The sequence below is a fragment of the Acinonyx jubatus genome, chromosome A3 (assembly GCF_027475565.1).
Source record: "Acinonyx jubatus isolate Ajub_Pintada_27869175 chromosome A3, VMU_Ajub_asm_v1.0, whole genome shotgun sequence".
NCBI classification, from domain to species: domain Eukaryota; kingdom Metazoa; phylum Chordata; class Mammalia; order Carnivora; family Felidae; genus Acinonyx; species Acinonyx jubatus.
This window is the reverse complement of record NC_069388.1, coordinates 116,798,977-116,808,211: the sequence shown is the minus strand read 5'-3', so window position 1 is coordinate 116,808,211 and position 9,235 is coordinate 116,798,977.

The following is a 9,235-nucleotide window of genomic DNA, read 5'->3' as shown; positions in this document are numbered from 1 at the left end:
ATGTGAGGTCCGGGAGTGAATGACCAAGAACGAATTCTTGAGATGTTTTCAGTTGGGGGGGCGGGTGGGGGGGGGGGGAAGTGGTGTTATTAAAGCACAGGGATGGGACCCCTTCCTGAACTGACTTCTCCAGGGAGGCACAGGATTCAAAGTCAGGCAGACCTCAGCCTGAAACCTACCTGCCCCACCCACTTGCTGTATGACCAGTAAGTTGGTAACTTAACTTCTCTGAGCTTCGATTCTCTCATCTGAAAATTTAATCGAGTTGTTGAAAGGATTAAACTTAAACCGGGTAATATGTATAAAGCATACTTCCCGGCACCTCACTCAGGAAGTAGTGGCCTCTGTCTTTACTGGAGACCAAGATATACCCCAGCCGCACCCCCAACCCCCTTTGTACACTCTATGCCTCAGCCTTAGAGACTTCTCCCAGTGCAGGAAGGGCAGACATGGCTCCTCAGGAGTCATCAGCAAGGGGAGAGCATGTGACAGAAAACACCTTGATTATTTTGTTTACATTTATTTATTTTGAGAGGGGCCAGGGGCAGAGAGAGGGAGAGAGAGAGAATCCCAAGCAGACTCTGCACTGTCAGAGCAGAGCCTGATGCCGGGCTTGAACTCACAAACTGCAAGATCATGACCTGAGCTGAAATCAAGAGTTGAGTGCTTAACTCACTGAGCCACCCAGGCACCCCCTTATCAAAACTCTTAAAAAAAAAAAAAAAAAAAGCTTTATTCTTTTTTTTTTAAGTTTATTTTGAGAGAGAGAGAGGGAGAGAGCATGCACGAGGGAGGGGCAGAGAGGGAGAGAGAATTTCCCAAGTAAGACTCCGTGCTGTCAGTGCAGAGTCTGCTTGGGTCTCTCTCTCTCTCTCTCTTTCTCTCAAGATGAATAAATAAACTTAGGGGGGAAAAGGGCTGGAAAGCCATTCTTAAAAAAAATAATAAAGCTAAAACAAAAACTCTTAGAAGTATGAATCCCCAACAATCCTGCCATTTGGTTTTCCTTAATGAAGTTAGACAAGAGGGGCACCTGGGTGGCTCAGTCAGTTAAGCATCCAACTTCGGCTCAGGTCATGATCTCACAGTTTGCGGGTTTGAGCCCCGCGTTGGGCTCTGTGCTGACAGCTCAGAGCCTGGAGCCTGCTTCGGATTCTGTGTCTCCCTCTCTTTCTGCCCCTCCCCTGCTCATGCTCTGTCTCTCTCTCTCTCTCTCTCTCTCTCTCTCTCTCTCTCTCTCAAAAATAAATAAACATTTTTTTTAAAATGAAAACAATTAGACAAGGATACCAAGATAGCTGTTCACAAATGTTTGTTCTGGGCTGTTTATAATAGTAAAAAAATGCAACAACCTGGTCCAAAAATAGTCTAGTCTATAGGTAGAGTTCCTAATTGCAAGCAAAAGAAACCATTTCTGGCTGATCTGGGTGGAAAAGGGATTTATTAAAAGGATATCACATAGCTCTAGGTATGTAGCCGGGAGAGGTGGATGATGTGGGAAAGCAAAGGCAAATGAAAAATTAAATTTCCTTACTGCCTACAGCCCGTTGACACATCCTTGAGACAGCCAAAGTGACCTTCCTCTAGGGGCTCAGCTGCCTCGATGATGACACTTTGCTAAGGACAAACAAAAAGGAATCCTAGCTTAACATTCTCCTGACCCCTCAGGATCCTGTAAGTCTACTTTAACATATAAAAATCCCTTTGGAGGGGCTCCTGGGTGGCTCAGTCGGTTAAGCATCCGACTTCAGCTCAGGTCATGATCTCGCGGTCCGTGAGTTCAAGCCCCGCATCGGGCTCTGGGCTGATGGCTCAGAGCCTGGAGCCTGCTTCCGATTCTGTGTGTCTCCCTCTTTCTCTGCCCCTCCCCCATTCATGCTGTCTCTCTCTGTCTCAAAAATAAATAAACGTTAAAAAAACAATTAAAAAATAAAATAAAAAATAAAAATCCCTTTGGAAACTTTCTTTATCTCTACCCCCCCAAGATATACATTGGCAACCATACTCTAAGCATATGACCCATATGCTTAGATATACATATACAGCTGAAGGGTCTCATGACTACGGTTTTACTAGACAGTGATAAGTGACCTTTTCCTAACAATAACTAACCCCCTCAAGGTCCTGGATACCTTGCTTCCAAAATTCCTTAGAAACTAAGGAATTTCTAACCCCCTAACTCCCTAACCCCCTCCCATCTTGAAGCTATATAATCAGTCACCATTCACAACCCAAGTGCAGCTCTTTCCGCCCATGGGTCCTGTTCCCATGCTTTGGTAAACCACCTTTTTGCACTGAAGGCTGCTCAAGAATTCTTTCTTGGCCATTGGCTCCGAATCCCAACACTTCAAACAGCATCAGTGGGTACCTGGGTCATGGGCAGAACTGGCACAGTGGGCTTACCACTACATTTCCAACCAGAGCGGTGCCAAGCTCTAGTCATTACCACCAGCTCCACTGCTGTGGGCTGCCCAAGCAATGTGCCGTCTTGCTGAAGAGTTCCTCCAGGGCCTCTCTGCTTTTATGCCACCAGTTCCTAGTTCAAACATGGGGTGGATGTGCCTGATGGGCAGAATCTGGATCCCATGCTTGTGCCCCACTGGCAAGGGAGCCTGGGAGCCAGTTTGGGACTTTTGGTTTCTATAGAGGTAGTCTGGCTCTGTTTCTCCTCATGCTGGAAGGGAATTTGGATGCTGAGAGACCAAAAAGATTGACACATGTGCAGCAGATTAGGAAATGGGTAAAATAAATGATGATGCCTGAATAGAAGAAGTGGGATACTATGGTGAGGGGGCTGAATCTAAATCTACAAACTTTAGTTTCCTAGCTGAACTTGATTCTTATCACAAGTGCCCATTCGGTGGGGGTGAGAGAAACAATAGTAAATTAATCTCAGAGAATTTATGGCTCCTCTCCTGTGGAGTGTGTTTAAATTCTGGAGGCTTACACAGGGTAACAGCAAACACCCTCTGCTCTAGATTCTCCATGTCATTTGGACAATCTCCCATCCCCCCCAGTGGCACGGGGTAGAGGGAATAGACACCCTCTCTTTAGCGTCCACAGAGGCTGTGCTCAGCCCTTGTCACCTTCTCTGTCGCTCTACTCAGCCCAAGTCTGGAAATATTAATCCAACCTCCAGAGCATGAATAAGACTTATTCAGACTTCTGGGGCTCCTGGGTGGCTCAGTCAGTTAAGCATCTGACTTCAGCTCAGGTCATAATCTCACAGTTCGTGAGCTCGAGCCCCACGTCAGGCTCTGTGCTGACAGCTCAGAGCCTGGAGCCTGCTTCGGATTCTGTGTCTCCCTCTCTCTCTGCCCCTCTTCTGCTCTCTCTCTCTCTCTCTCAAAAATAAATAAACTTTAAAAAAATTAAAAAAAAAGACTTACTCATACTCCTATATTTTTCAAAATCTATTGATGATGCCTCAGTTCCTTCCTAGCCTGAGGGCTAGGCTTTGGAAACACTAAAGGCAGGAATTAACTCCTTTTTTATGCTTTCTGCTTTTCCTGAAGCAGTGAATGTTGAGTCCCCTAGCTGACTGAATGGAGAAAGAACCAAGGAAATATGTAGAAATATCCCTCAGTAGACATTTCAGAACAGTCCCCCTTCACACTCTGTACTTACTGATATCTTTTTCAGAAAGGTAAAATCAGGGATGCCTGACTGGCTCAGCTGGCAAAGCATGAGACTCTTGATCTTGGGGTTGTAAGTTTAAGGCCCACATTGGGTCTTTAAAACTAATTAGTTAATTAATTAATTTAAATAAATAAATATTAAAACAAAATATTTAAAATAAATAAAATTTAAAAACAAAAATAATCTAAGTAATGAAAATATGATTAAAAAAAGAGGTAAAATCATGACACAAACAAATATAAAATGAAGATATGTTCAAATTTTTTTAACTCACTTATTACTGAGAGAATCAGCAAGCTATAACAATTATTAACAAGGAGAATCCAAATAACAAAGACATCTATAGACAGGTTGCTGATATGAATTTGCTAATAATAGAGGCAAGACTGTTCTCTTTCACTGGATGAAATCGATTGCATCTTTACTGGAGAAAATGTATTTACATGTCTGTAAACAGGAATCATTTACAACTACCATCAATTCTTTACATTACATTTTATTCTAGAGAGTTACAGAATGATCAAAGATGAAAGCACAGACATGATAGAATTGGGTGAGCCCAGAAAGGTCCAAGCCTGGCCTTCCATAGAAAGGGAACTCTATTAATTTCCTAGGGTTGAGTACCACAACCCTAAATGGGTATTATAGAACAATGGAAATGTATATTTTCCCAGCTTGGGAAACTAGCAGTCCAGGATCAAGTTGTCTACAGGGCTATGCTTTCTCCAAAGGGGCTAGGAAAGAATCCTTCCTTGCCTCTTCCAGCTACTTGTGGTTCCTGGCAATCTTTGGTGGTCCTTGGCTTGTAGACAACACTCAGCCTCCATTGTTACATGGCATTTTCCCTGTGTATCTGTGTCTAAATTTCTCCCTTCTTTTTTTTTTTTAAATGTTTATTTACTTTTGAGGGAGAAAGAGAAAGATCATGAGCACTAGCTGGGGAGGGCAGAGAAGGAAACAGAGGATCTGAAGCATGCTCTGCACTGACAGCAGAAAGCCTGATGAGGGGTTCGAACTCACAAACCATGTGATCATGATCTGAGCCAAAGTCAGGCACTTAACCGACTAAGTCACCCAGGTACCCGTAAATTTCTCCCTTCTTATGAGAACAGCAGTCGTATTGGATTAAGGCCCACCCTAATGACTTCATCTTAATTTGATTAAATCTAAACACTTCTATTTCTCACAGTTCTGGAGATTGAAAGTCCAAGATCAGTGTGTCAACAGGGCACATGGTCTGGTAAGGACCCTCTTCCAGCTCTCCTGGGCCCTTTTATAAGACATTAATCTCATTCATGAAAGCTCTGACCTTATGACCTAATCATCTCCCAAAGGCCATACTTCCTAATACCATCATATTGGGCATTACAATTTCAATATATGAATTTGGGGGAAACACAAACATTCAGCCTGTAGCAGAGCCCAGTCGTAGAGGGGCCCTCACACTTTCATGGGTTTTACCTCCAAGAACCCCACCAGTTTCTCATGATAAAGAGTAGAGAAGATCCCCTTAATGTTTCTGGCATGGTAACCATTTTGAAATAAACCCAGAAGGTTCTCCCTAATAGGGACCTCCAAGGGAAACCTTACCAGAACCTTCTCTTACCTGAAGGAAGAACAATTAGCCAGCTATGACCATGTCTAGCCTCCCTGTCTCATGTAAGAGAAGGGAGAAAAAAGGCTGAGAAATGCTTCTGAAGGTCAGAGCCCAGGGGCTCAGGCCTGCTAAAAACAATGAGATTTAATCATAAGATTATGAAACACTTCTCTTTCCAACATCTTTCCACTACATCAACAGGCTTCAGGATACTAACAGTGGATTAACTGGGAAAGCTGCATATCACAGAGTCTATCTAAGAAGGAGTTCTTAGGGAAACCCCAAAATTACAGAGGAATAAAAAACAAGGAAATTAGAGGAAACAAGCCTGTGGCACTCAGAGCCACAGCAATTCTTAAACACAGCCCAGCTCCTGCCTAGAATAACACAAAGCATTACACTAAAAACCTACTTACCTCAGTTTCTCTTACCCAGTTTGTCATGTCTAGCTTTCAACAAAAACTTACAAGGCATGTTAAAAAAAGCATGAAAGAGGGGCACTTGGGTGGCTCCATTGGTTAAGCATCTGACTCTTGATTTCGACTCAGGTCATGATCTCACAGTGTGTGTGTTCGAGTCTTGAGGAGCCTGCTTGGGATTCTCTCTCTCCCTCTCTCTCTCTGTCCCTCCTCTGCTCATGTATGTGTTCTCTCTCTCTCTCTCTCTCTCTCTCAAAATAAATAAATAAACATTAAAGAAAAAAGCACGAAAGAGAGGCGCCTGGCTGGCTCAGTTGGTGGAGCATGCAACTCTTGATTTTAGGGTCATGAGTTTGAGCTCCACATTCGATGTCGAGATTACTTAAATAAATAAAACTTGATTTTAAAAAAAGCACAAAAGAATACCATCTGAGGAGACAAAGCAAGCATCAGAACCACCGTCAGCTATGACATAGACTTGGAATGATGAGATAGGGAATTTAAAATAACAATGATTATTATGTTAAGACTCTGATGGAAAAAGTAGACAACATGCAAGAATAGATGGGGACTTCAAGCAGAAAGATGGAAACTCTAACAAAGAATCAAAAAAAAAAAAAAAGAACGAAGAAACACTAACACAAATGAAGAATAACTTTGATGGGCTCATCAGTAGACTGAACACAGCTGAGGAAAAATCAGTGCGCTTGAAAATATGTCAATAGAAATTTCTCGAACTACAAACAGAAAAAAATGAAAAAAAAAACCCAGAATATGCAAGCATGTAGGACAATTCCAAGTGCTCTGAGATACTATAACTTTGAACACCCACATGGGACTTTTCATTGTGCAAGTCAGGAGGCAAGCTAATCAAAGTCAACAGAATCGCCAAGGTGGATGGGATGGCCACCACTCTGAAAATTACAGTATGAATCCCCCCAAAAAACTAGATTTGCGAATAACACACAGTGTGGTCTAAATGAACAAATATGGATCCTGGAGTCAGACCTAGGTTTTGATCTCTCTCTGCCCCTTTGAACTGTTTGACCTTGGCACATTACTTGCCTTTGAGATCCTGTTTCCCCCTTTCATAAAGTGGGCGTCATACCTTTCTCACAAGTCTGCTGTGAGGATTAAATGAATCCTATGAATAAAGTATGCAGGAAATTGGGGCGCCTGGGTGGCTCAGTCGGTCGAGCGTCCAACTTCGGCTCAGGTCATGATCTCACAGTTTGCGGGTTTGAGCCTGGCGTCGGGCTCTCTGCTGACAGCTCAGAGCCTGGAGCCTGCTTTGGATTCTGTGTCTCCTTCTCTCTCTGCCCCTCCCCCACTTGTGCTCTGTCTCCGTCCCTCAAAAATAAATAAATGTAAAAAAAATTTTTTTTAATTTAGAGTATTCAGGAAATGCAGGAAATGCTCAATAAATATTCACTTTAATTCTTGTTGAGATAAGTTCTGATTAAATGCAACTGAAGAGGACAAATTAGCTGAACAAGGGCTGGCTTCAGGGGCTCCTAGGTGGCTCAGTTAAGCACCTGACTCTTGATTTCAGCTCAGGTCTTGGTCTCAAGTTCGTGAAATCGAACCCTGTGTCTCCCTCTCTCTGCCCCTCCTGCTTTCTTTCTCAAAATAAATAAACTTTTTTTTTTAAAAGAAAGCCTTTATAAAATAATATCAGGAAAATTCAAGTGAAGTCAGTAATGGGATTTTTTTAGTGTTGTTTTCTTTAGACTCCTTTTATAAATGAAAACCCAACTTGGTGGCAGGGTAAGGGGACTCTTTCCAATATTCTCAGCTTCCCGGCCCACTCATCCAGGGTTTAATAAAGCATTGTGCTGTGGAGTGTGACAGGTGGGGAACAAAAAGATGATTAAAGATGTGGCTCTTAGAGTAACTGTTTTGTTCTCTGAAGGTGGTTGTATATATTTAAGTTGTGTTTCTTGCTGTCACTATTATTCTTGCTAATGCCCAGATGAAGTGTATTTGTTAAGGGAGAAAAATGTCTTAAAACAAAACCTCCTTATCCTTATCTATAAAATGTTGACATTGTGAGACTATGCAGTTTATAGGTTCCGTTAACTTGGAGAATGTGTGTGTGTGTGTGTGTGTGTGTGTGTGTGTGTGTGTGTGTGTGTGAGAAAGAAATGCAAATTTCAAATTGTAGATTTCTGCCAAGGGGCTAGAGCAGCTGGAGTCATCCAGCGATTCTTCAGGTTGGTTTGTGGCCATTCTAGTTCCAAGAGAAGACAAACTTTTATTTTAAAATTACACTTTGAGGGGCCCCCTGAGTAGCCCAGTCAGTTAACCATCTGACTCTTGATCTAGGCTCAGGTCACAGTCTCCCAATTCGTGAGATCAGGCCCCGGAGTCTCAGGGGAGCTGCTTGGGATTCTCTCTGCCCCTCCCCCTCTCTCTTGCACACACATTATTCGCTCTTTCTCAAAATAAGTAAATAAACTTAAATAATAAATAAATAAAATTAAACTTTCAGACTTAAAAATAAAAGCAGAAAAAAAAAAAAAAAAAGGATTCCTAGGCCAAAAGAAATGATTTAAATTTTTGGAGAGCTCATCAGCATTTCAAGAGCAGTGATAAGCCACTGGAATTTACTTTGATGTTTTCAGCTCCAGCACAGCCACCCCAGCCTCCCTGGGTCCCCTCCCCTGTGTCTCAGCATTGGCTAGGTGACCACAGCACACGGGGACCTGAAACTCTCTTACTCTCATTCCCCACTGCCCTTGTTTGTGTATCTGATTAGCTCTATGCTTTTTTTTTTAAGATTTTAAGTAATCTCTATACCCAACATGAGGCTCAAACCCACAACCCTGAGATGAAAAGTCCCACATCCTGCCGCCTCAGCCAGCCAGGCACCCTTAGCTCTATGCCTTAATTCTTCTAGAGGCTTCCTCTGTTCAGTCTTTCCCCCTATGTCCATTTGTCCATCCTCCTGACTCCTTTTTTGGTTCCTGCTCCGTGGCACTGACCTGAATATAGAAGTTTGACTGCTGGCTCACAATTGTTTTAATGACTAAGAAGACGTCACAATGTGTTCTCCACGCTAGGGTTGTCATTGACTTAGGGGGAGGTTTGGGGGGAGAATGGTGAAAAGAGAATACCAAGGAAGAAATCTAATACACGACTCAGGAATGCTGGAGAACACCCCTTCTCAGAGGATGCCTTCAGGAGGAACAGGTTGAAACTGCAGAAGAAGGGACATAATTCCTAGAGAGTCACTCATGGTCGCCACAGTCCCTGCACTGGAGAGTCAGCCTTCTGAAAGACTTGTAGGGGAGAGCATGCCGGTGTAGAAGGGCTCTGCTCTGCATCAGGCAGATGTGGTTTGGAGCCCTAATAATGATATTTACAGCAGGGTGACTTTCTGGGCAGATCACCTGACCTCCTCATCTGTAAGACATGTGGAGTTGTAAGGATCCAATGTGTTTCCAAAACACCTACTAGCCTTTCCCCTCTCCCCCTCTTATATGATAGTCCTTCACTTGCCCCTTATTCAGAAGCTTGTCGTTACAGCGATTTGGAACCCCAAACACATTTACTCATAAAAGCCAGTAGCCCTGAGCTT